A 21,563-nucleotide genomic window follows, 5' to 3' on the forward strand; every position below is an offset into this window, starting at 1 on the left:
AGGAAAACTGAGACATATTTGAACACGTCTCCCGTTCACATTGTTGATCATACTCTGGGTTCCACATGCATGTTTTAGCTGAAGGAAGAATACCTTAAACCTGGAGAGTTAAGACCCGTGTAATGGGTAACATGCAATATGACTTCAAAGGGTCTTCATTTGCTCACCGAACCTCTCCAATCCTATCACTGCTGCGTTTATGCCCCTGTACACATGCTTGATTCTCTTTCGGAGACATAGCAATCCATAGGTTTTAAGATACTTACTAGTCAGGTACATTCTTAGGCGTTTAATATGCAGTGTTGAGTCCATTTTGTTGAGCAAGGAGTAGCTCTTGTCTATTCCATATTTGACTTAAGGAACTTTATCTGTGCTCATTTCAATCTCTGGTTTTATGCAGCACCCCAACTCACCTTTACCCTTAAGCAAGCATAAGTTGGTTTTCTAAATTTGAGGCCCTGTTCTTCTGTAATTCAGTTCCTGTGTAGCCAAGTTTACATTCCGTGTATTACTGATATCTTATGATGTTTCTTTTTCTGTGTGACTTACTTCAGTTAGAATCATCATACCTGAATCCACTCATTGTGCTGCTAAGGGCCTGATGACACAGATTTCATTGCTGAGTGATATTGCTTTGTAAGTAAATACCACAACTTCTTTATCCATTTTTCACTTTCTGCGATGTTGAACTTGTACTGTAAACGAGGTTCTTGTAAACAGAGCCGTTCCAAACTTTGGGGTGGCTGTGTCTTTTTGATTTTAATTTCCCTAAGCTATAGGACCATAAGTGGAAGTGCCCTAGGTTCTGTTGCTTTGTTTTTTAGATGTTTCAGGAAACACCATACACGTCTCCCGAGTGGTTGTTGGCAATTTACATCCCGCCCATCAGCATAACAAGGCTCCCAGTTCTCCATGGCCTGTCCTGCCTTTCTGGATTTTACACTTTTTTCAGATGGCCCTTTTGACCGGGGGGAAGTGAGACTTCATTGTAGTGCAGATTTCCTTTGCAAGCTTGCTTGGTTGGCCAAAAAGGGCGTATGCGTTTTTTCCTGAATATATTCAGGAAAAAACGCATATGCCCTTTTTGGCCAAGTGCATCATTGTAGACGTTCTGCCTCTTTTCCTATGCTTTCAATGCAATTCCAGTCTACCTCCTGAAATCGGTTTCCTGCAATTCTGCCCCGCTTTCAAGTCCTCTTGGCAGCCTTACTTCAGTCTATTTTTGGACGATAGCTGTCATTTATAACTCTGCAGGTTTGTGAATTACAGTGCCCCTGAGCTCCTTTCTTCAACTCGCTTTCTTTTGAGCTGGCCGCAACACCGCAGGATGGCTTCAGGCCCTAATCTGGTTCCGGTATGGCACGCTGAGCCTTTGGATATTTCCTCTTCCTGGTGGGAAATGAGAGTTAAATTTGCCCGTCCAGACACCTCCAGCTAGCCTCTCATTGGTTCTCGCTATTCCTGTTCATCTTCCGCAGAAATTGCAAACTGGGCCAAACAGGAGGTTAAAGGCGCTGACTCTCCAAGTGGGGAGAGTGTTAGTAAAGCGTCTGGAATGTTGAACCCGAGTACCAGGGGAGGAAAACTGAGACATATTTGAACACGTCTCCCGTTCACATGGTTGATCATACTTGGGTTCCACATGCATGTTTTAGCTGAAGGAAGAATACCTTAAACCTGGAGAGTTGAGACCCGTGTAATGGGTACCATGCAATATGACTTCAAAGGGTCTTCATTTGCTCACCGAACCTCTCCAATCCTATCACTGCTGCGTTTATGCCCCTGTACACATGCTTGATTCTCTTTTGGAGACATAGCAATCCATAGGTTTTAAGATACTTACTAGTCAGGTACATTCTTAGGCGTTTAATATGCGGTGTTGAGTCCATTTCGTTGAGCAAGGAGTAGCTCTTGTCTATTCCATATTTGACTTAAGGAACTTTATCTGTGCTCATTTCAATCTCTGGTTTTATGCAGCACCCCAACTCACCTTTACCCTTAAGCAAGCATAAGTTGGTTTTCTAAATTTGAGGCCCTGTTCTGTTCTGTAATTCAGTTCCTGTGTAGCCAAGTTTACATTCCGTGTATTACTGATATCTTATGATGTTTCTTTTTCTGTGTGACTTACTTCATTTAGAATCATCGTACCTGAATCTACTCATTATGCTGCTACGGGCCTGATGACATAGATTTCATTGCTGAGTGATACTGCATTGTACGTAAGTACCACAAGTTCTTTATCCATTTTTCACTTTCTGCGATGTTGAAATTGTACTGTAAACGAGGTTCTTGTAAACAGAGGCGTCCGAAACTTCGGGGTGGCTGTGTCTTTTTGATTTTAATTTCCCTAAGCTATAGGACCATAAGTGGAAGTGCCCTAGGCTCTGTTGCTTTGTTTTTTAGATGTTTCAGGAAACACCATACACTTCTCCCGTGTGTCTGTTGGCAATTTACATCCCGCCCTTCAGCATAACAAGGCTCCCAGTTCTCCATGGCCTGTTGCGTTTCTGGATTTTACACTTTTTTCAGATGGCCCTTTTGACCGGGGGGAAGTGAGACTTCATTGTAGTGCAGATTTCCTTTGCAAGCTTGCTTGGTTGGCCAAAAAGGGCGTATGCGTTTTTTCCTGAATATATTCAGGAAAAAACGCATACGCCCTTTTTGGCCAAGTGCATCATTGTGGACGTTCTGCCTCTTTTCCTATGCTTTCAATGCAATTCCAGTCTACCTCCTGAAATCGGTTTCCTGCAATTCTGCCCCGCTTTCAAGTCCTCTTGGCAGCCTTACTTCAGTCTATTTTTGGACGATAGCTGTCATTTATAACTCTGCAGGTTTGTGAATTACAGTGCCCCTGAGCTCCTTTCTTCAACTCGCTTTCTTGTGAGCTGGCCGCAACACCGCAGGATGGCTTCAGGCCCTAATCTGGTTCCGGCACGGCACGCTGAGCCTTTGGTTAATTCCTCTTCCTGGTGGGAAATGAGAGTTAAATTTGCCCGTCCAGACACCTCCAGCTAGTCTCTCATTGGTTCTCGCTATTCCTGTTCATCTTCCGCAGAAATTGCAAACTGGGCCAAACAGGAGGTTAAAGACACTGACTCTCCAGGTCGGGAGAGTGTTAGTAAAGCGTCTGGAATGTTGCACCCGAGTACCAGGGGAGGAAAACTGAGACATATTTGAACACGTCTCCCGATCACATGGTTGATCATACTCTGGGTTCCACATGCATGTTTTAGCTGAAGGAAGAATACCTAAAAGCTGGGTAGTTGAAACCCGTGGAATGGGTACCATGCAATATGACTTCAAAGGGTCTTCATTTGCTCACCGAACCTCTCCAATCCTATCACTGCTGCGTTTATGCCCCTGTACACATGCTTGATTCTCTTTTGGAGACATAGCAATCCATAGGTTTTAAGATACTTACTAGTCAGGTACATTCTTAGACGTTTAATATGCGGTGTTGAGTCCATTTCGTTGAGCAAGGAGTAGCTCTTGTCTATTCCATATTTGGCTTAAGGAACTTTATCTGTGCTCATTTCAATCTCTGGTTTTATGCAGCACCCCAACTCACCTTTCCCCTTAAGCAAGCATAAGTTGGTTTTCGAAATTTGAGACCCTGTTCTGTTCTGTAATTCAGTTCCTGTGTAGCCAAGTTTACATTCCGTGTATTACTGATATCTTATGATGTTTCTTTTTCTGTGTGACTTATTTCAGTTAGAATCATCATACCTGAATCCACTCATTGTGCTGCTAAGGGCCTGATGACACAGATTTCATTGCTGAGTGATATTGCTTTGTAAGTAAATACCACAACTTCTTTATCCATTTTTCACTTTCTGCGATGTTGAACTTGTACTGTAAACGAGGTTCTTGTAAACAGAGGCGTCCCAAACATTGGGGTGGCTGTGTCTTTTTGATTTTAATTTCCCTAAGCTATAGGACCATAAGTGGAAGTGCCCTAGGCTCTGTTGCTTTGTTTTTTAGATGTTTCAGGAAACACCATACACTTCTCCCGAGTGGTTGTTGGCAATTTACATCCCGCCCATCAGCATAACAAGGCTCCCAGTTCTCCATGGCCTGTCCTGCCTTTCTGGATTTTACACTTTTTTCAGATGGCCCTTTTGACCGGGGGGAAGTGAGACTTCATTGTAGTGCAGATTTCCTTTGCAAGCTTGCTTGGTTGGCCAAAAAGGGCGTATGCGTTTTTTCCTGAATATATTCAGGAAAAAACGCATACGCCCTTTTTGGCCAAGTGCATCATTGTGGACGTTCTGCCTCTTTTCCTATGCTTTCAATGCAATTCCAGTCTACCTCCTGAAATTGGTTTCCTGCAATTCTGCCCCGCTTTCAAGTCCTCTTGGCAGCCTTACTTCAGTATATTTTTGGACGATAGCTGTCATTTATAACTCTGCAGGTTTGTGAATTACAGTTCCCCTGAGCTCCTTTCTTCAACTCGCTTTCTTTTGAGCTGGCCGCAACACCGCAGGATGGCTTCAGGCCCTAATCTGGTTCCGGCACGGCACACTGAGCCTTTGCTTATTTCCTCTTCCTGGTGGGAAATGAGAGTTAAATTTGCCCGTCCAGAAACCTCCAGCTAGCCTCTCATTGGTTCTCGCTATTCCTGTTCATCTTCCGCAGAAATTGCAAACTGAGCCAAACAGGAGGTTAAAGGCGCTGACTCTCCAAGTGGGGAGAGTGTTAGTAAAGCGTCTGGAATGTTGCACCTGAGTACCAGGGGAGGAAAACTGAGACATATTTGAACACGTCTCCCGTTCACATGGTTGATCATACTTGGGTTCCACATGCATGTTTTAGCTGAAGGAAGAATACCTTAAACCTGGAGAGTTGAGACCCCTGTAATGGGTACCATGCAATATGACTTCAAAGGGTCTTCATTTGCTCACCGAACCTCTCCAATCCTATCACTGCTGCGTTTATGCCCCTGTACACACGCTTGATTCTCTTTTGGAGACATAGGAATCCATCGGTTTTACGATACTTACTAGTCAGGTACATTCTTAGGCGTTTAATATGCGGTGTTGAGTCCATTTCGTTGAGCAAGGAGTAGCTCTTGTCTATTCCATATTTGACTTAAGGAACTTTATCTGTGCTCATTTCAATCTCTGGTTTTATGCAGCACCCCAACTCACCTTTACCCTTAAGCAAGCATAAGTTGGTTTTCTAAATTTGAGACCCTCTTCTGTTTTGGAATGCAGTTCCTGTGTAGCCAAGTTTACATTCCGTGTATTAGTGATATCTTATGATGTTTCTTTTTCTGTGTGACTTATTTCAGTTAGAATCATCATACCTGAATCCACTCATTGTGCTGCTAAGGGCCTGATGACACAGATTTCATTGCTGAGTGATATTGCTTTGTAAGTAAATACCACAACTTCTTTATCCATTTTTCACTTTCTGCGATGTTGAACTTGTACTGTAAACGAGGTTCTTGTAAACAGAGGCGTCCCAAACTTGGGGTGGCTGTGTCTTTTTGATTTTAATTTCCCTAAGCTATAGGACCATAAGTGGAAGTGCCCTAGGCTCTGTTGCTTTGTTTTTTAGATGTTTCAGGAAACACCATACACTTCTCCCCAGTGGTTGTTGGCAATTTACATCCTGCCCATCAGCATAACAAGGCTCCCAGTTCTCCATGGCCTGTCCTGCCTTTCTGGATTTTACACTTTTTTCAGATGGCCCTTTTGACCGGGGGGAAGTGAGACTTCATTGTAGTGCAGATTTCCTTTGCAAGCTTGCTTGGTTGGCCAAAAAGGGCGTATGCGTTTTTTCCTGAATATATTCAGGAAAAAACGCATACGCCCTTTTTGGCCAAGTGCATCATTGTGGACGTTCTGCCTCTTTTCCTATGCTTTCAATGCAATTCCAGTCTACCTCCTGAAATCGGTTTCCTGCAATTCTGCCCCGCTTTCAAGTCCTCTTGGCAGCCTTACTTCAGTCTATTTTTGGACGATAGCTGTCATTTATAACTCTGCAGGTTTGTGAATTACAGTGCCCCTGAGCTCCTTTCTTCAACTCGCTTTCTTGTGACCTGGCCGCAACACCGCAGGATGGCTTCAGGCCCTAATCTGTTTCCGGCCCGGCATGCTGAGCCTTTGGTTAATTCCTCTTCCCGGTGGGAAATGAGAGTTAAATTTGCCCGTTCAGACACCTCCAGCTAGTCTCTCATTGGTTCTCGCTATTCCTGTTCATCTTCCGCAGAAATTGCAAACTGGGCCAAACAGGAGGTTAAAGGGACTGACTCTCCAAGTGGGGAGAGTGTTAGTAAAGCGTCTGGAATGTTGCACCTGAGTACCAGGGGAGGAAAACTGAGACATATTTGAACACGTCTCCCGTTCACATGGTTGATCATACACTGGGTTCCACATGCATGTTTTAGCTGAAGGAAGAATACCTTAAACCTGGAGAGTTGAGACCCGTGGAATGGGTACCATGCAATATGACTTCAAAGGGTCTTCATTTGCTCACCGAACCTCTCCAATCCTATCACTGCTGCGTATAAGCCCCTGAACACACGCTTGATTCTCTTTTGGAGACATAGCAATCCATAGGTTTTAAGATACTTACTAGTCAGGTACATTCTTAGGCGTTTAATATGGGGTGTTGAGTCCATTTCGTTGAGCAAGGAGTAGCTCTTGTCTATTCCATATTTGGCTTAAGGAACTTTATCTGTGCTCATTTCAATCTCTGGTTTTATGCAGCACCCCAACTCACCTTTCCCCTTAAGCAAGCATAAGTTGGTTTTCTAAATTTGAGACCCTGTTCTGTTTTGGAATGCAGTTCCTGTGTAGCCAAGTTTACATTCCGTGTATTAGTGATATCTTATGATGTTTCTTTTTCTGTGTGACTTATTTCAGTTAGAATCATGGTACCTGAATCCACTCATTGTGCTGCTACGGGCCTGAGGACATAGATTTCATTGCTGAGTGATACTGCATTGTACGTAAGTACCACAAGTTCTTTATCCATTTTTCACTTTCTGTGATATTGAACTTGTACGGTAAACGAGGTTCTTGTAAACGGAGGCGTCCCAAACTTTGGGGTGGCTGTGTATTTTTGATTTAATTTCCCTAAGCTATAGGACCATAAGTGAAAGTGCCCTAGGCTCTGTTGCTTTGTTTTTTAGATGTTTCTGGAAGCACTATACACTTCTCCCGAGTGGTTGTTGGCAATTTACGTCCCGCCCTTCAGCATAACAAGGCTCCCAGTTCTCCATGGCCTGTCCTGCCTTTCTGGATTTTACACTTTTTTCAGATGGCCCTTTTGACCGGGGGGAAGTGAGACTTCATTGTAGTGCAGATTTCCTTTGCAAGCTTGCTTGGTTGGCCAAAAAGGGCGTATGCGTTTTTTCCTGAATATATTCAGGAAAAAACGCATACGCCCTTTTTGGCCAAGTGCATCATTGTGGACGTTCTGCCTCTTTTCCTATGCTTTCAATGCAATTCCAGTCTACCTCCTGAAATCGGTTTCCTGCAATTCTGCCCCGCTTTCAAGTCCTCTTGGCAGCCTTACTTCAGTCTATTTTTGGACGATAGCTGTCATTTATAACTCTGCAGGTTTGTGAATTACAGTGCCCCTGAGCTCCTTTCTTCAACTCGCTTTCTTGTGACCTGGCCGCAACACCGCAGGATGGCTTCAGGCCCTAATCTGGTTCCGGCATGGCACGCTGAGCCTTTGGTTATTTCCTCTTCCTGGTGGGAAATGAGAGTTAAATTTGCCCGTCCACACACCTCCAGCTAGTCTCTCATTGGTTCTCGCTATTCCTGTTCATCTTCCGCAGAAATTGCAAACTGGGCCAAACAGGAGGTTAAAGGGACTGACTCTCCAAGTGGGGAGAGTGTTAGTAAAGCGTCTGGAATGTTGCACCCGAGTACCAGGGGAGGAAAACTGAGACATATTTGAACACGTCTCCCGATCACATGGTTGATCATACTCTAGGTTCCACATGCATGTTTTAGCTGAAGGAAGAATACCTTAAACCTGGGTAGTTGAAACCCGTGGAATGGGTACCATGCAATATGACTTCAAAGGGTCTTCATTTGCTCACCGAACCTCTCCAATCCTATCACTGCTGCGTTTATGCCCCTGTACACATGCTTGATTCTCTTTTGGAGACATAGCAATCCATAGGTTTTAAGATACTTACAAGTCAGCTACATTCTTAGGCGTTTAATATGCGGTGTTGAGTCCATTTCGTTGAGCAAGGAGTAGCTCTTGTCTATTCCATATTTGGCTTAAGGAACTTTATCTGTGCTCATTTCAATCTCTGGTTTTATGCAGCACCCCAACTCACCTTTACCCTTAAGCAAGCATAAGTTGGTTTTCTAAATTTGAGACCCTGTTCTGTTCTGTAATTCAGTTCCTGTGTAGCCAAGTTTCCATTCCGTGTATTACTGATATCTTATGATGTTTCTTTTTCTGTGTGACTTATTTCAGTTAGAATCATCATACCTGAATCCACTCATTGTGCTGCTAAGGGCCTGATGACATAGATTTCATTGCTGAGTGATATTGCTTTGTAAGTGAATACCACAACTTTATCCATTTTTCACATTCTGCGATGTTGAACTTGTACTGTAAACGAGGTTCTTGTAAAAGAGCCGTTCCAAACTTTGGGGTGGCTGTGTCTTTTTGATTTTAATTTCCCTAAGCTATAGGACCATAAGTGGAAGTGCCCTAGGCTCTGTTGCTTTGTTTTTTCGATGTTTCAGGAAACACCATACACTTCTCCCAAGTGTCTGTTGGCAATTTACATCCCACCCATCAGCATAACAAGGCTCCCAGTTCTCAATGGCCTGTTGCCTTTCTGGATTTTACACTTTTTTCAGATGGCCCTTTTGACCGGGGGGAAGTGAGACTTCATTGTAGTGCAGATTTCCTTTGCAAGCTTGCTTGGTTGGCCAAAAAGGGCGTATGCGTTTTTTCCTGAATATATTCAGGAAAAAACGCATACGCCCTTTTTGGCCAAGTGCATCATTGTGGACGTTCTGCCTCTTTTCCTATGCTTTCAATGCAATTCCAGTCTACCTCCTGAAATCGGTTTCCTGCAATTCTGCCCCGCTTTCAAGTCCTCTTGGCAGCCTTACTTCAGTCTATTTTTGGACGATAGCTGTCATTTATGACTCTGCAGGTTTGTGAATTACAGTGCCCCTGAGCTCCTTTCTTCAACTCGCTTTCTTGTGAGCTGGCCGCAACACCGCAGGATGGCTTCAGGCCCTAATCTGGTTCCGGCACGGCACGCTGAGCCTTTGGTTAATTCCTCTTCCTGGTGGGAAATGAGAGTTAAATTTGCCCGTCCAGACACCTCCAGCTAGTCTCTCATTGGTTCTCGCTATTCCTGTTCATCTTCCACAGAAATTGCAAACTGTGTGAAACAGGAGGTTAAAGGGACTGACTCTCCAAGTGGGGAGAGTGTTAGTAAAGCGTCTGGAATGTTGCACCCGAGTACCAGGGGAGGAAAACTGAGACATATTTGAACACGTCTCCTGTTCACATGGTTAATCATACTTGGGTTCCACATGCATGTTTTAGCTGAAGGAAGAATACCTTAAACCTGGAGAGTTAAGACCCGTGTAATGGGTACCATGCAATATGACTTCAAAGGGTCTTCGTTTGCTCACCGAACCTCTCCAATCCTATCACTGCTGCGTTTATGCCCCTGTACACATGCTTGATTCTCTTTCGGAGACATAGCAATCCATAGGTTTTAAGATACTTACTAGTCAGGTACATTCTTAGGCGTTTAATATGCGGTGTTGAGTCCATTTCGTTGAGCAAGGAGTAGCTCTTGTCTATTCCATATTTGACTTAAGGAACTTTATCTGTGCTCATTTCAATCTCTGGTTTTATGCAGCACCCCAACTCACCTTTACCCTTAAGCAAGCATAAGTTGGTTTTCTAAATTTGAGACCCTGTTCTGTTCTGTAATTCAGTTCCTGTGTAGCCAAGTTTACATTCCGTGTATTAGTGATATCTTATGATGTTTCTTTTTCTGTGTGACTTATTTTAGTTAGAATCATCATACCTGAATCCACTCATTATGCTGCTAAGGGCCTGATGACATAGATTTCATTGCTGAGTGATACTGCATTGTACGTAAGTACCTCAAGTTCTTTATCCATTTTTCACTTTCTGTGATATTGAACTTGTACGGTAAACGAGGTTCTTGTAAACGGAGGCGTCCCAAACTTTGGGGTGGCTGTGTCTTTTTGATTTTAATTTCCCTAAGCTATAGGACCATAAGTGGAAGTTCCCTAGGTTCTGTTGCTTTGTTTTTTAGATGTTTCAGGAAATACCATACACTTCTCCCGAGTGGTTGTTGGCAATTTACATCCCGCCCATCAGCATAACAAGGCTCCCAGTTCTCCATGGCCTGTCCTGCCTTTCTGGATTTTACACTTTTTTCAGATGGCCCTTTTGACCGGGGGGAAGTGAGACTTCATTGTAGTGCAGATTTCCTTTGCAAGCTTGCTTGGTTGGCCAAAAAGGGCGTATGCGTTTTTTCCTGAATATATTCAGGAAAAAATGCATATGCCCTTTTTGGCCAAGTGCATCATTGTGGACGTTCTGCCTCTTTTCCTATGCTTTCAATGCAATTCCAGTCTACCTCCTGAAATCGGTTTCCTGCAATTCTGCCCCACTTTCAAGTCCTCTTGGCAGCCTTACTTCAGTCTACTTTTGGACGAAAGCTGTCATTTATAACTCTGCAGGTTTGTGAATTACAGTGCCCCTGAGCTCCTTTCTTCAACTCGTTTTCTTTTGAGCTGGCCGCAACACCGCAGGATGGCTTCAGGCCCTAATCTGGTTCCGGTACGGCACGCTGAGCCTTTGGTTATTTCCTCTTCCTGGTGGGAAATGAGAGTTAAATTTGCCCGTCCAGACACCTCCAGCTAGCCTCTCATTGGTTCTCGCTATTCCAGTTCATCTTCCGCAGAAATTGCAAACTGGGCCAAACAGGAGGTTAAAGGCACTGACTCTCCAAGTGGGGAGAGTGTTAGTAAAGCATCTGGAATGTTGCACCCGAGTACCAGGGGAGGAAAACTGAGACATATTTGAAAACGTCTCCCGTTCACATGGTTGATCATACTTGGGTTCCACATGCATGTTTTAGCTGAAGGAAGAATACCTAAAACCTGGGTAGTTGAGACCCGTGTAATGGGTACCATGCAATATGACTTCAAAGGGTGTTCATTTGCTCACCGAACCTCTCCAATCCTATCACTGCTGCGTTTATGCCCCTGTACACATGCTTGATTCTCTTTTGGAGACATAGCAATCCATAGGTTTTACGATACTTACTAGTCAGGTACATTCTTAGGCGTTTAATATGCGGTGTTGAGTCCATTTCGTTGAGCATGGAGTAGCTCTTGTCTATTTCATATTTGACTTAAGGAACTTTATCTGTGCTCATTTCAATCTCTGGTTTTATGCAGCACCCCAACTCACCTTTACCCTTAAGCAAGCATAAGTTGGTTTTCTAAATTTGAGACCCTGTTCTGTTCTGTAATTCAGTTCCTGTGTAGCCAAGTTTACATTCCGTGTATTACTGATATCTTATGATGTTTCTTTTTCTGTGTGACTTATTTCAGTTAGAATCATCATACCTGAATCCACTCATTGTGCTGCTAAGGGCCTGATGACACAGATTTCATTGCTGAGTGATATTGCTTTGTAAGTAAATACCACAACTTTATCCATTTTTCACTTTCTGCGATGTTGAACTTGTACTGTAAACGAGGTTCTTGTAAACAGAGGCGTCCCAAACTTTGGGGTGGCTGTGTCTTTTTGATTTTAATTTCCCTAAGCTATAGGACCATAAGTGGCAGTGCCTAGGCTCTGTTGCTTTGTTTTTTAGATGTTTCAGGAAACACCATACACTTCTCCTGAGTGTCTATTGGCAATTTACATCCCGCCCATCAGCATAAAAAGGCTCCCAGTTCTCCATGGCCTGTCCTGCCTTTCTGGATTTTACACTTTTTTCAGATGGCCCTTTTGACCGGGGGGAAGTGAGACTTCATTGTAGTGCAGATTTCCTTTGCAAGCTTGCTTGGTTGGCCAAAAAGCGCGTATGCGTTTTTTCCTGAATATATTCAGGAAAAAACGCATACGCCCTTTTTGGCCAAGTGCATCATTGTGGACGTTCTGCCTCTTTTCCTATGCTTTCAATGCAATTCCAGTCTACCTCCTGAAATCGGTTTCCTGCAATTCTGCCCCGCTTTCAAGTCCTCTTGGCAGCCTTACTTCAGTCTATTTTTGGACGAAAGCTGTCATTTATAACTCTGCAGGTTTGTGAATTACAGTGCCCCTGAGCTCCTTTCTTCAACTCGTTTTCTTTTGAGCTGGCCGCAACACCGCAGGATGGCTTCAGGCCCTAATCTGGTTCCGGTACGGCACGCTGAGCCTTTGGTTATTTCCTCTTCCTGGTGGGAAATGAGAGTTAAATTTGCCCGTCCAGACACCTCCAGCTAGCCTCTCATTGGTTCTCGCTATTCCTGTTCATCTTCCGCAGAAATTGCAAACTGGGCCAAACAGGAGGTTAAAGGCACTGACTCTCCAAGTGGGGAGAGTGTTAGTAAAGCGTCTGGAATGTTGCACCCGAGTACCAGGGGAGGAAAACTGAGACATATTTGAAAACGTCTCCCGTTCACATGGTTGATCATACTTGGGTTCCACATGCATGTTTTAGCTGAAGGAAGAATACCTAAAACCTGGGTAGTTGAGACCCGTGTAATGGGTACCATGCAATATGACTTCAAAGGGTGTTCATTTGCTCACCGAACCTCTCCAATCCTATCACTGCTGCGTTTATGCCCCTGTACACATGCTTGATTCTCTTTTGGAGACATAGCAATCCATAGGTTTTACGATACTTACTAGTCAGGTACATTCTTAGGCGTTTAATATGCGGTGTTGAGTCCATTTCGTTGAGCAAGGAGTAGCTCTTGTCTATTTCATATTTGACTTAAGGAACTTTATCTGTGCTCATTTCAATCTCTGGTTTTATGCAGCACCCCAACTCACCTTTCCCCTTAAGCAAGCATAAGTTGGTTTTCTAAATTTGAGACCCTGTTCTGTTCTGTAATTCAGTTCCTGTGTAGCCAAGTTTACATTCCGTGTATTACTGATATCTTATGATGTTTCTTTTTCTGTGTGACTTATTTCAGTTAGAATCATCATACCTGAATCCACTCACTGTGCTGCTAAGGGCCTGATGACACAGATTTCATTGCTGAGTGATATTGCTTTGTAAGTAAATACCACAACTTCTTTATCCATTTTTCACTTTCTGCGATGTTGAACTTGTACTGTAAACGAGGTTCTTGTAAACAGAGCCGTTCCAAACTTTGGGGTGGCTGTGTCTTTTTGATTTTAATTTCCCTAAGCTATAGGACCATAAGTGGAAGTGCCCTAGGTTCTGTTGCTTTGTTTTTTAGATGTTTCAGGAAATACCATACACTTCTCCCGAGTGGTTGTTGGCAATTTACATCCCGCCCATCAGCATAACAAGGCTCCCAGTTCTCCATGGCCTGTCCTGCCTTTCTGGATTTTACACTTTTTTCAGATGGCCCTTTTGACCGGGGGGAAGTGAGACTTCATTGTAGTGCAGATTTCCTTTGCAAGCTTGCTTGGTTGGCCAAAAAGGGCGTATGCGTTTTTTCCTGAATATATTCAGGAAAAAACGCATACGCCCTTTTTGGCCAAGTGCATCATTGTGGACGTTCTGCCTCTTTTCCTATGCTTTCAATGCAATTCCAGTCTACCTCCTGAAATCGATTTCCTGCAATTCTGCCCCGCTTTCAAGTCCTCTTGGCAGCCTTACTTCAGTCTATTTTTGGATGATAGCTGTCATTTATAACTCTGCAGGTTTGTGAATTACAGTGCCCCTGAGCTCCTTTCTTCAACTCGGTTTCTTTTGAGCTGGCCGCAACACCGCAGGATGGCTTCAGGCCCTAATCTGGTTCCGGTACGGCACGCTGAGCCTTTGGTTATTTCCTCTTCCTGGTGGAAAATGAGAGTTAAATTTGCCCGTCCAGACACCTCCAGCTAGCCTCTCATTGGTTCTCGCTATTCCTGTTCATCTTCCGCAGAAATTGCAAACTGTGCCAAACAGGAGGTTAAAGGCGCTGACTCTCCAAGTGGGGAGAGTGTTAGTAAAGCGTCTGGATGTTGCACCCGAGTACCAGGGGAGGAAAACTGAGACATATTTGAACACGTCTCCCGTTCACATTGTTGATCATACTCTGGGTTCCACATGCATGTTTTAGCTGAAGGAAGAATACCTTAAACCTGGAGAGTTAAGACCCGTGTAATGGGTAACATGCAATATGACTTCAAAGGGTCTTCATTTGCTCACCGAACCTCTCCAATCCTATCACTGCTGCGTTTATGCCCCTGTACACATGCTTGATTCTCTTTCGGAGACATAGCAATCCATAGGTTTTAAGATACTTACTAGTCAGGTACATTCTTAGGCGTTTAATATGCGGTGTTGAGTCCATTTCGTTGAGCAAGGAGTAGCTCTTGTCTATTCCATATTTGACTTAGGGAACTTTATCTGTGCTCATTTCAATCTCTGGTTTTATGCAGCACCCCAACTCACCTTTACCCTTAAGCAAGCATAAGTTGGTTTTCTAAATTTGAGACCCTGTTCTGTTCTGTAATTCAGTTCCTGTGTAGCCAAGTTTCCATTCCGTGTATTACTGATATCTTATGATGTTTCTTTTTCTGTGTGACTTACTTCAGTTAGAATCATCGTACCTGAATCCACTCATTGTGCTGCTAAGGGCCTGATGACACAGATTTCATTGCTGAGTGATATTGCTTTGTAAGTAAATACCACAACTTCTTTATCCATTTTTCACTTTCTGCGATGTTGAACTTGTACTGTAAACGAGGTTCTTGTAAACAGAGCCGTTCCAAACTTTGGGGTGGCTGTGTCTTTTTGATTTTAATTTCCCTAAGCTATAGGACCATAAGTGGAAGTGCCCTAGGTTCTGTTGCTTTGTTTTTTAGATGTTTCAGGAAACACCATACACTTCTCCCGAGTGGTTGTTGGCAATTTACATCCCGCCCATCAGCATAACAAGGCTCCCAGTTCTCCATGGCCTGTCCTGCCTTTCTGGATTTTACACTTTTTTCAGATGGCCCTTTTGACCGGGGGGAAGTGAGACTTCATTGTAGTGCACATTTCCTTTGCAAGCTTGCTTGGTTGGCCAAAAAGGGCGTATGCGTTTTTTCCTGAATATATTCAGGAAAAAACGCATACGCCCTTTTTGGCCAAGTGCATCATTGTGGACGTTCTGCCTCTTTTCCTATGCTTTCAATGCAATTCCAGTCTACCTCCTGAAATCGGTTTCCTGCAATTCTGCCCCGTTTTCAAGTCCACTTGGCAGCCTTACTTCAGTCTATTTTTGGACGATAGCTGTCATTTATAACTCTGCAGGTTTGTGAATTACAGTGCCCCTGAGCTCCTTTCTTCAACTCGCTTTCTTTTGAGCTGGCCGCAACACCGCAGGATGACTTCAGGCCCTAATCTGGCTCCGGTACGGCACGCTGAGCCTTTGGTTATTTCCTCTTCCTGGTGGGAAATGAGAGTTAAATTTGCCCGTCCAGACACCTCCAGCTAGCCTCTCATTGGTTCTCGCTATTCCTGTTCATCTTCCGCAGAAATTGCAAACTGAGCCAAACAGGAGGTTAAAGGCGCTGACTCTCCAAGTGGGGAGAGTGTTAGTAAAGCGTCTGGAATGTTGCAACCGAGTACCAGGGGAGGAAAACTGAGACATATTTGAACACGTCTCCCGTTCACATGGTTGATCATACTTGGGTTCCACATGCATGTTTTAGCTGAAGGAAGAATACCTTAAACCTGGAGAGTTGAGACCCGTGTAATGGGTACCATGCAATATGACTTCAAAGGGTCTTCATTTGCTCACCGAACCTCTCCAATCCTATCACTGCTGCGTTTATGCCCCTGTACACATGCTTGATTCTCTTTTGGAGACATAGCAATCCATAGGTTTTACAATACTTACTAGTCAGGTACATTCTTAGGCGTTTAATATGCGGTGTTGAGTCCATTTCGTTGAGCAAGGAGTAGCTCTTGTCTATTCCATATTTGACTTAAGGAACTTTATCTGTCCTCATTTCAATCTCTGGTTTTATGCAGCACCCCAACTCACCTTTACCCTTAAGCAAGCATAAGTTGTTTTTCTAAATTTGAGACCCTGTTCTGCTCTGTAATTCAGTTCCTGTGTAGCCAAGTTTCCATTCCGTGTATTACTGATATCTTATGATGTTTCTTTTTCTGTGTGACTTATTTCAGTTAGAATCATCATACCTGAATCCACTCATTGTGATGCTAAGGGCCTGATGACATAGATTTCATAGCTGAGTGATATTGCTTTGTAAGTAAATACCACAACTTCTTTATCCATTTTTCACTTTCTGCGATGTTGAACTTGTACTGTAAACGAGGTTCTTGTAAACAGAGGCATCCCAAACTTTGGGGTGGCTGTGTCTTTTTGATTTTAATTTCCCTAAGCTATAGGACCATAAGTGGCAGTGCCCTAGGCTCTGTTGCTTTGTTTTTTAGATGTTTCAGGAAACACCATACACTTCTCCCGAGTGTCTGTTGGCAATTTACATCCCGCCCATCAGCATATCAAGGCTCCCAGTTCTCCATGGCCTGTCCTGCCTTTCTGGATTTTACACTTTTTTCAGATGGCCCTTTTGACCAGGGGGAAGTGAGACTTCATTGTAGTGCAGATTTCCTTTGCAAGCTTGCTTGGTTGGCCAAAAAGGGCGTATGCGTTTTTTCCTGAATATATTCAGGAAAAAACGCATACGCCCTTTTTGGCCAAGTGCATCATTGTGGACGTTCTGCCTCTTTTCCTATGCTTTCAGTGCAATTCCAGTCTACCTCCTGAAATCGGTTTCCTGCAATTCTGCCCTGCTTTCAAGTCCTCTTGGCAGCCTTACTTCAGTCTATTTTTGGACGATAGCTGTCATTTATAACTCTGCAGGTTTGTGAATTACAGTGCCCCTGAGCTCCTTTCTTCAACTCGCTTTCTTGTGACCTGGCCGCAACACCGCAGGATGGCTTCAGGCCCTAATCTGGTTCCGGCCCGGCATGCTGAGCCTTTGGTTAATTCCTCTTCCTGGTGGGAAATGAGAGTTAAATTTGCCCGTTCAGACACCTCCAGCTAGTCTCTCATTGGTTCTCGCTATTCCTGTTCATCTTCCGCAGAAATTGCAAACTGGGCCAAACAGGAGGTTAAAGGGACTGACTCTCCAAGTCGGGAGAGTGTTAGTAAAGCGTCTGGAATGTTGCACCCGAGTACCAGGGGAGGAAAACTGAGACATATTTGAACACGTCTCCCGATCACATGGTTGATCATACTCTGGGTTCCACATGCATGTTTTAGCTGAAGGAAGAATACCTTAAACCTGGAGAGTTGAGACCCGTGGAATGGGTACCATGCAATATGACTTCAAAGGGTCTTCATTTGCTCACCGAACCTCTCCAATCCTATCACTGCTGCGTTTATGCCCCTGTACACATGCTTGATTCTCTTTTGGAGACATAGCAATCCATAGGTTTTACGATACTTACTAGTCAGGTACATTCTTAGGCGTTTAATATGGGGTGTTGAGTCCATTTCGTTGAGCAAGGAGTAGCTGTTGTCTATTCCATATTTGACTTAAGGAACTTTATCTGTGCTCATTTCAATCTCTGGTTTTATGCAGCACCCCAACTCACCTTTACCCTTAAGCAAGCATAAGTTGGTTTTCTAAATTTGAGACCCTGTTCTGTTCTGTAATTCAGTTCCTGTGTAGCCAAGTTTACATTCCGTGTATTAGTGATATCTTATGATGTTTCTTCTTCTGTGTGACTTATCTCAGTTAGAATCATCGTACCTGAATCTGCTCATTATGCTGCTACGGGCCTGATGACATAGATTTCATTGCTGAGTGATACTGCATTGTACGTAAGTACCACAAGTTCTTTATCCATTTTTCACTTTCTGTGATATTGAACTTGTACGGTAAACGAGGTTCTTGTAAACGGAGGCGTTCCAAACTTTGGGGTGGCTGTGTCTTTTTGATTTTAATTTCCCTAAGCTATAGGACCATAAGTGGAAGTGCCCTAGGCTCTGTTGCTTTGTTTTTTAGATGTTTCAGGAAACACCATACACTTCTCCGGAGTGGTTGTTGGCAATTTACATCCCGCCCATCAGCATAACAAGGCTCCCAGTTCTCCATGGCCTGTCCTGCCTTTCTGGATTTTACACTTTTTTCAGATGACCCTTTTGACCGGGGGGAAGTGAGACTTCATTGTAGTGCAGATTTCCTTTGCAAGCTTGCTTGGTTGGCCAAAAAGGGCGTATGCGTTTTTTCCTGAATATATTCAGGAAAAAACGCATACGCCCTTTTTGGCCAAGTGCATCATTGTGGACGTTCTGCCTCTTTTCCTATGCTTTCAATGCAATTCCAGTCTACCTCCTGAAATCGGTTTCCTGCAATTCTGCCCCGCTTTCAAGTCCTCTTGGCAGCCTTACTTCAGTCTATTTTTGGACGATAGCTGTCATTTATAACTCTGCAGGTTTGTGAATTACAGTGCCCCTGAGCTCGTTTCTTCAACTCGCTTTCTTGTGACCTGGCCGCAACACCGCAGTATGGCTTCAGGCCCTAATATGGTTCCGGCACGGCACGCTGAGCCTTTGGTTAATTCCTCTTCCTGGTGGGAAATGAGAGTTAAATTTGCCCGTCCAGACACCTCCAGCTAGCCTCTCATTGGTTCTCGCTATTCCTGTTCATCTTCCGCAGAAATTGCAAACTGGGCCAAACAGGAGGTTAAAGGGACTGACTCTCCAAGTGGGGAGAGTGTTAGTAAAGCGTCTGGAATGTTGCACCCTAGTACCAGAGTACGAAAACTGAGACATATTTGAACACGTCTCCCGATCACATGGTTGATCATACTCTAGGTTCCACATGCATGTTTTAGCTGAAGGAAGAATACCTTAAACCTGGGTAGTTGAAACCCGTGGAATGGGTACCATGCAATATGACTTCAAAGGGTCTTCATTTGCTCACCGAACCTCTCCAATCCTATCACTGCTGCGTTTATGCCCCTGTGCACATGCTTGATTCTCTTTTGGAGACATAGCAATCCATAGGTTTTAAGATAGTTACAAGTCAGGTACATTCTTAGGCGTTTAATATGCGGTGTTGAGTCCATTTCGTTGAGCAAGGAGTAGCTCTTGTCTATTCCATATTTGGCTTAAGGAACTTTATCTGTGCTCATTTCAATCTCTGGTTTTATGCAGCACCCCAACTCACCTTCCCCTTAAGCAAGCATAAGTTGGTTTTCTAAATTTGAGACCCTGTTCTGTTTTGGAATGCAGTTCCTGTGTAGCCAAGTTTACATTCCGTGTATTAGTGATATCTTATGATGTTTCTTTTTCTGTGTGACTTATTTCAGTTAGAATCATCGTACCTGAATCCACTCATTGTGCTGCTACGGGCCTGATGACATAGATTTCATTGCTGAGTGATACTGCATTGTACGTAAGTACCACAAGTTCTTTATCCATTTTTCACTTTCTGTGATATTGAACTTGTACGGTAAACGAGGTTCTTGTAAACGGAGGCGTCCCAAACTTTGGGGTGGCTGTGTCTTTTTGATTTAATTTCCCTAAGCTATAGGACCATAAGTGAAAGTGCCCTAGGCTCTGTTGCTTTGTTTTTTAGATGTTTCAGGAAACACTATACACTTCTCCCGAGTGGTTGTTGGCAATTTACGTCCCGCCCATCAGCATAACAAGGCTCCCAGTTCTCCATGGCCTGTCCTGCCTTTCTGGATTTTACACTTTTTTCAGATGGCCCTTTTGACCGGGGGGAAGTGAGACTTCATTGTAGTGCAGATTTCCTTTGCAAGCTTGCTTGGTTGGCCAAAAAGGGCGTATGCGTTTTTTCCTGAATATATTCAGGAAAAAACGCATACGCCCTTTTTGGCCAAGTGCATCATTGTGGACGTTCTGCCTCTTTTCCTATGCTTTCAATGCAATTCCAGTCTACCTCCTGAAATCGGTTTCCTGCAATTCTGCCCCGTTTTCAAGTCCTCTTGGCAGCCTTACTTCAGTCTATTTTTGGACGATAGCTGTCATTTATAACTCTGCAGGTTTGTGAATTACAGTGCCCCTGAGCTCCTTTCTTCAACTCGCTTTCTTGTGACCTGGCCGCAACACCGCAGGATGGCTTCAGGCCCTAATCTGGTTCCGGCATGGCACGCTGAGCCTTTGGTTATTTCCTCTTCCTGGTGGGAAATGAGAGTTAAATTTGCCCGTCCACACACCTCCAGCTAGTCTCTCATTGGTTCTCGCTATTCCTGTTCATCTTCCGCAGAAATTGCAAACTGGGCCAAACAGGAGGTTAAAGGCGCTGACTCTCCAAGTGGGGAGAGTGTTAGTAAAGCGTCTGGAATGTTGCACCCGAGTACCAGGGGAGGAAAACTGAGACATATTTGAACACGTCTCCCGTTCACATGGTTGATCATACTTGGGTTCCACATGCATGTTTTAGCTGAAGGAAGAATACCTTAAACCTGGAGAGTTAAGACCCGTGTAATGGGTACCATGCAATATGACTTCAAAGGGTCTTCGTTTGCTCACCGAACCTCTCCAATCCTATCACTGCTGCGTTTATGCCCCTGTACACATGCTTGATTCTCTTTCGGAGACATAGCAATCCATAGGTTTTAAGATACTTACTAGTCAGGTACATTCTTAGGCGTTTAATATGCGATGTTGAGTCCATTTCGTTGAGCAAGGAGTAGCTCTTGTCTATTCCATATTTGACTTAAGGAACTTTATCTGTGCTCATTTCAATCTCTGGTTTTATGCAGCACCCCAACTCACCTTTACCCTTAAGCAAGCATAAGTTGTTTTTCTAAATTTGAGACCCTGTTCTGTTCTGTAATTCAGTTCCTGTGTAGCCAAGTTTCCATTCCGTGTATTACTGATATCTTATGATGTTTCTTTTTCTGTGTGATTTATTTCAGTTAGAATCATCATACCTGAATCCACTCATTGTGATGCTAAGGGCCTGATGACATAGATTTCATTGCTGAGTGATATTGCTTTGTAAGTAAATACCACAACTTCTTTATCCATTTTTCACTTTCTGCGATGTTGAACTTGTACTGTAAACGAGGTTCTTGTCAACAGAGGCATCCCAAACTTTGGGGTGGCTGTGTCTTTTTGATTTTAATTTCCCTAAGCTATAGGACCATAAGTGGCAGTGCCATAGGCTCTGTTGCTTTGTTTTTTAGATGTTTCAGGAAACACCATACACTTCTCCCGAGTGTCTGTTGGCAATTTACATCCCGCCCATCAGCATATCAAGGCTCCCAGTTCTCCATGGCCTGTCCTGCCTTTCTGGATTTTACACTTTTTTCAGATGGCCCTTTTGACCGGGGGGAAGTGAGACTTCATTGTAGTGCAGATTTCCTTTGCAAGCTTGCTTGGTTGGCCAAAAAGGGCGTATGCGTTTTT

General features: G+C 43.8%; 1 long non-coding RNA gene across 45 annotated transcripts in view; it reads left to right on the plus strand.

Annotated features, from left to right (window-relative positions):
* Positions 1-21,563, plus strand: part of LOC307181360 — a 968,012-nt gene that overhangs the window by 756,781 nt on the left and 189,668 nt on the right. For 39 of the 45 annotated variants that reach the window (XR_013826546.1, XR_013826547.1, XR_013826567.1 and 36 more), the window contains 2 exons: positions 2,138-2,219; positions 13,176-13,238. This is a non-coding gene — a long non-coding RNA (uncharacterized lncRNA). Of the gene's footprint in view, positions 1-2,137; positions 2,220-13,175; positions 13,239-16,333; positions 16,358-19,492; positions 19,530-21,563 lie in introns of those variants that run through there. The other 6 variants (XR_013826588.1, XR_013826589.1, XR_013826590.1 and 3 more) reach the window with 3 other exon arrangements.

Source organism: Stenella coeruleoalba (assembly GCF_951394435.1).
Source record: "Stenella coeruleoalba genome assembly, contig: scaffold_118, whole genome shotgun sequence".
Classification (NCBI taxonomy): Eukaryota; Metazoa; Chordata; class Mammalia; order Artiodactyla; family Delphinidae; genus Stenella; species Stenella coeruleoalba.